General features: G+C 38.8%; 1 long non-coding RNA gene across 2 annotated transcripts; it reads right to left on the reverse strand.

Moving 5' to 3' along the window:
- Positions 1 to 397: 397 nt before the first annotated feature.
- Positions 398 to 5187, reverse strand: LOC146468147 (uncharacterized). 2 transcript variants are annotated; one of them, XR_014867575.1, is made up of 5 exons: positions 3766 to 3868; positions 3259 to 3342; positions 2538 to 2620; positions 1882 to 1950; positions 398 to 598 (listed from the first exon to the last, which is right to left on the reverse strand). It is a non-coding gene; the product is annotated as an uncharacterized LOC146468147 (long non-coding RNA). The 2 variants fall into 2 exon arrangements; XR_014867576.1 differs by lacking the exons at positions 3259 to 3342; positions 3766 to 3868 and adding an exon at positions 5154 to 5187.
- Between the last annotated feature and the right edge of the window lie 1040 nt (positions 5188 to 6227).

The following is a 6227-nucleotide window of genomic DNA, read 5'->3' on the forward strand; positions in this document are numbered from 1 at the left end:
ACTGAAATTTGAAATTAAACTTAAAAGTTGCCTGTAATCGACACGCAGAATTTGCTAGCAGTTACGTATACGGTCGCTTTGGTATGAATTTGTTTTATATCAGAAATCAAGTCATTGTTTAAAAATAAATATATAATTGCTTTCAAAACCCGACAAAACCGGGCAGATTTAGAGAATTTCAAACTTCTGAAGTTGGCCAAACCTGTAGACAATTGCAAATAATTTTAAATTAAACCGAACATGTCTCAGCTATAAAATTGATAGTTTCTTTAACGAAGAAAACAACATTTCACTCCGTCCTGTTACGAAACCTAAACAATGGTCTTACCGCGGCGTGAAATTTCTTGAAAACAATAAAAAATACAGAAAATGGTTAGAAAATTCACGTGAAAAAAATTCAATGCTAATCGAGGCTCTTTGATACAGTGCGCCTTCGTGTTTACAGAGAGTTCGATTCACCGAAGAAAACAAAGTTCGATCTTAGTCAGCTTTTGGAAAATAATTTAAAATACTTATGTTCTACCTTGACTAAAAAAAGTGCTTGGCTTGCTCTTGTTCCCATGCTTGTGATGTCAAGGCTTGTCATCTACAAAGCGTCCTGAAAACCTGAATCAAAATCTGCATTTAGAAAGTTAAATTTTAATCACCTTTATTTATCTCAGTTAACTCTTTAAGGTTCAACATCTCTTGCTTTGGCGACGAAAATAGTCTCAACAGGGATGAAAGTATTAAAATACTTGTTTTAACTAGGTGCATAACGGCCAAATGACATTAATTTTGAATTGGGTAGCTATGGATAAACCATTGAGTCCCAACAATCTAAAAGGTATTAGGGTACGTTTCTAAGGCCATTCATTCCCAGATCAAAACTGTCATCCATATTGCTAGCTTTGAGCAGGTATTCAAGACACAAAAGCAGGGTGGCAATGAACTCTATCCCATACCTTCGGTCATTCACTGGACACGTTTTTCAACAAGTTTCTTTTTACACACGAACAACGCAGTAATCTTACCCGCGAAAATTTTACAAGCCTGGTTTGCCTGATTTGAAGAGTTCTATCCTCCCTGAGATTTCGAAAATGTTCCTGTTTTTCTTAGGGCCGAGACACGCGGTGTAACACTGAGGCTAACATTGGTACAATATCGCGCGCAAGAAAGTTCTACTCGTCCAAACAAATTGACGTTAAATTGTTAAAAGTTCTGTCTAAATTTCAAAACATAGTTTAAAAAGTGGAAATAACATTTTAGTGTTTTAAAAATTGGATATGATTACCGCCCGTTTTCGAGCGTAAATTTCCCGCGCGCCGCCATTTTGGGTTTTATGACGTCATACGGTTGCCGCTATTGCCAGGAAGCAGATTTTCTTTTGTGTAGAATAATTGGACAGCTGTATGACGTCACGGAATCCAAATTGGTGGCGCGAAGAACCTTTAAAAAGCGAAAATACGCGATAATAAAATCCAATTTGTAGAACAATTAAATCTCCTCTTTTTCAATCAAGCTTTGAAATTTAGACACAATTTCCAACAATTAAACGTCAATTTGTTGGAAGAGTGAAAGTTCTCTTTAGCCATATGAACGTCTTCATCATTCTCCTTGGTCGCAAATGTTGCGTTCAACATTTAGAGTGGGCCTTTATCAATATCAACAATATCAAATATTCGATGTCATTGGAATTTGGTATCGATACTCACGAGAAAATAAATATTGTTCTTATAGGTCACGAGACAAGAGAGCGTGGAAGTCATTTACCAGGTAAAAGGGTAACGTGTTATTAGCTTAATTTTAAATCACGATGTAAGCTTAATATTGTAAGATTCCTACGCTTCGAATTTTCAAGGGCTGTGAGCTTCGAAAAACATCTTCAGCAACCCAACTCACCATTGTCAGCAATTTCTTTGATTTTCTTCTTTTCCCGTTTCCGTCAATCTCTCTGCTTGAATTTAATCCCTATTATAGAAAATAAGTTTTTTTATTGTGAGGGACTAGTTAAGATTCTAGTGGCAGAGAACATGAGTAAGAACGACTTAAACAGTGGATGAGGCCAGGGTGGACTGTAAAGGGGTACAGACGAGTTGCTTACCAACCCAATCCATCAAAATGAGAACGGAATCAGTGCTCCATATAAAACGTTACGTGGCGTGTGAGGGCTAAATGCACAGATCAATTTGTTTTCAAGGCGAAATCCCAGATGTCCTTGGAGACCTCCTCAATCCCTCAAACCACGAAAAACTCACGCGAGAATTCTGCCAGTGAGACCATAAAGACAAACCCGCTTCAAATTCACCATTCCCCCTGCACGGTGTAAGGTCAAATGCTCGGAGTATACCCATGGGTGTTAATGGTTTGATTTGATCAGGGTAAAGTGTCTCCACTCTATGACACGATCATTTGAGAAAAACCAGCAGATGGCAGACCCTCGTTGGTCTTTGGTTCCAAAAATGTATAAACGGGAATTAAAATCGGCGAAAATTTCCACTACCCTAAAACAAGCAATCTAAATAGACTCTAAATAGGCAAAAGAAAGGGAAACTCACCTTCTGTGATTAATGTTTCTTCTTTCGCTTTGCATTGAACTTCCACTTTAACTTTAATCCGATGCATCATGTTCAGTGTTGCCCTTTAAATTCAACGTAAGCTTGGTTAATTTAGTGCCCAGGTCATAGTAACTGGGGTAAACTGCACAGTTGTAATGCACGTCAAAAGAATCAGCTGGGTCGCTTAGGAAAGCCTCTGATACTCAGTCAGCTTTTGATGTCAATTGAATTTGTGCGTAAGGCAAGTAAGATAGAACATTAGCATTGAAAGGCGCCTATGGCAGCTCCCTTAGTTCAGGTCTTATCCTCACTGCAACTGGGATAAATCACCCAGTTGTTATGCATTCCAAATAGATTAGCAGTGTCGCTTAGGTATACCTCTGAAACAGCGTACGCTAAGGCAGCTTCCGATGACATTGGAATTTGTGTGGCGCATTCGTAAAGAAAACTGAATCAAACTTTAACGTGTAAAGGCGTCTACGGCAACCCCTCTCAGTTCATTTGGTTCATCTCTCAGCCAGTAGAATGATGCTCTTATTTAACCTAGACCAGTGCACTTGTTACCTGGGATTTTCACGCAGTGATACTACATGTTGAATACCTTCTTCTAGATCTAGTTTATTACAAGACAAGGTTTAGTTAAGAGAAGGTAAGTTAAATTGTTGTTTAAATCGCCCAGTAGCTCTGTCACTCTTGCAAAGCAGATAAAATACTGACTTACTTTTTTGTTGACAATGATTTATCTTGTTCTTTAAATTGTACTTCTGATTAACTCCACTAGGATAGGTTGCATTCACCGTTTGCCCTAAAATTAAAAGCACTTGTGATTAATATTTTTCCATGACTTTTTGCTGTCTTGGAAAGATCACAGTGACATCTGTAGCCATTATCGTTTTTCCTTCTAAATGAGCACACCCGCGCTGTATAGGGCAAGTTTTGAAACTGCTGAATGGATAGAACATCTCAAACCATACTTTCACAAAAATTCTAACGCTTCGCAGCTCAACACAGTTTTGCCGGGATCTAAGATTGGTTATATCACTAAATGTACCAAAAGAAAACATGTCGATTTTACTTTGAAGCCCCGACCCCTGATTTGCCAACATAACCTCTATCTTAGAGAATAGTGAGGTAAGGACTATAACTTATTTACTTCGCTTAAAATTTCCACAATTTAATTAATCGTCTTCAAATGTAGCGCCATTTGGCATTGTTGATGCATACTGACCATTTGTGCTGACGGAACAACATGTGAGTTGCTCTGAGAAAACAGGACTGGTAATATGCTGCTAGCTCCAATGAAATTCTGGAATCTCTTGTAAACATTTATCCTAAACATTTACAACAAAATATAGGTATAAATTAGGGCTTTTTTGAGGTTTTCTAAGACCCTTGGGGGAGAGGAGTAGGGTGGATGCCTCCTTCTCATCACCACTAGCACTCCCTCCCCACCCCGACCTTCCAGAGTATTAGAGCTATGCAAAGATCAAACTTAGAGGACACACAAAACTTTCAAGATTGCTTTCTTTGAGGTTCTTAATAAGAACTAATGATGTCCTTGAACACTGGGATGACGGCACTACAGTTGAAGCCCACCTCGGGAATTTAGAAAAGGTTGTCCGAAAGCCTTCACGACAAGACCACATGTTGATATGGGAAATTCGTTAATAACTTTAAAAAACCCAACTACAGCTCACCCCTGCAGAAAACAAACCACTAGGGCAAATGTTGTTGTTATTTTCTCCCATCTCATGGCACTTCCAATCGTAAAACTGCAGCTAACCCATACTACCTTTCGGTCTGGATTTGAATTCCGACAAGTTGATTGAATAAGCTGGAAATGAACAGTGACAGTTCATACCAAAAATATATTTGGGGGTAGTTTTCGCTTGTATCTAGACGTCCAAAGTCCGTGAGGACGGATTTGCACTTCTCTCCTTCCTGCTCTATTGCAACCCCCCCCCCCCCCCAATCCCACCTTCGGTCTGGATTTTTGGAATGGATTCAGCCCTTGGAAAAATCTCTTCAGCGAAATTTAACTTAGATCCCCTAATCACCAGGCGCCACTATCCAAGATGGGATAAATAAAGTAACTATTCTTTGAACAAATGGGGCAGACCCTTATCCTTGCTTCAGTATTTGGCAAGGTTACCGTACTTCCCCGTACATTAGTTATGACCCAAAAGCTAAGGACAAAACGTTCAAAACTCAGTTGTATGTTGATCAATTAATTAATGCTGCGACCTGTGTTTAGCAAATGTTGAACAGTTTCATAATGACACAAGATGGCTCCTAGATGGCCATGTGCATATAGAATATTGTTGAACAAGTTCAAAATATTATTTAAACGACAAAACAAAAACACTAAACAAACAGCAAGTCATTTTGTCAGAACAAAACAAAAATCGCCTGGCTAGCACTTTCTGAGAAGGTTAAATGGTTAACGCTATTAACTGGAATGAGACTGCTTTCATCTGCTTTTAATTCTCAGACAAAATTTAACAACTTTTACCAAAACGAATGACCGGCCCCGAAAACTAACTAATTAACTTGTAACTTGACTTTCCGCATTTCAAGATTAACTTATAAAAACTTGATACGTCGTAGAGAAATTACCTGTCATAGAATGAATGTTCCTGGAACTTTCATTGATGAACGTCAAAGTGTTGCTCTCTGCGTCGTTTTGTCTTCAGTGGTGCTTGTTTTAAATTCTTGTGGTTCCCCAGCGCTTTGCAGTCGCCTAGTGAAGTTCTTTAGGTAGAGATAATACTCCATAAAAGCTCAGAAACAAGGACTTCTGAAATACTGGATGGTTAACTTTGCGAACGGCGCCATGTGCGAGAAGATGAGAGATGAATTAAAGATGATTTTTAGCAGTATATTTGCAATTCAAATTAAATGATAAGAAATGCAGATTACAAAGACAAGTAGAAACTACACCGATTGAGTGGAAATGACAGAAAATGATGAAAACTGTAGTTTAGGGACGTAAGGAAAAGTACAAATATGCAAACTTGAAACGTAACTTAGTTTGCTGTTCCGCTTGCAGGGTTAGAGAGAGAAAATGAAAAATTTCAAGCTGACAAAATGCACGTGCCTCCAGTTCCTTTGCACATGCGCTTGTGTTGGTGCACGTTTTAAGCGTCCACTACAAACAAACAACGTTTGGTTTCCATATGATCGCGGATCGCAGATCGCAATAAGGTCTGCGATCGTCTGCGATCATATGGAAACCAGCCTTTAGATAGAACATGGTTCTATCTTCTGCGATCGTCTGCGATCGCGATCGCAGGATCTCAGACGATCGCAGAGGTAGTTTCCATATGATCGCAGACGATCGCAGACCTTATTGCGATCTGCGATCTGCGATCCGCGATCATATGGAAACCAGCCTTAATAGTCGTCTAATGACGAAACTTACGAACACCGTCTTTCAATTAATCTAACACACTTAGGTCGGACATCTGCCGTAGATCCCACCAAAAAGGAAAAAAGGAAATAACTAAAATATATTACTTTATTTGTTCCTATTGCTGTAATTCTAGGATGTGACCAATCAATCGGATGGACGCTGTTAATCAACACTATCTTTTTCTGTGATAGAAACGCAACGAAAATCTGATCATATGTATTTTTAGCAAAAACAAAATCAAACAAAGTGAAGAGTGTGTGGATGTTACCAGTAAGGTT

This window comes from Pavona decussata, unplaced genomic scaffold (genome assembly GCF_977016875.1).
Source record: "Pavona decussata unplaced genomic scaffold, jaPavDecu1.1 SCAFFOLD_133, whole genome shotgun sequence".
Taxonomy (NCBI): domain Eukaryota; kingdom Metazoa; phylum Cnidaria; class Anthozoa; order Scleractinia; family Agariciidae; genus Pavona; species Pavona decussata.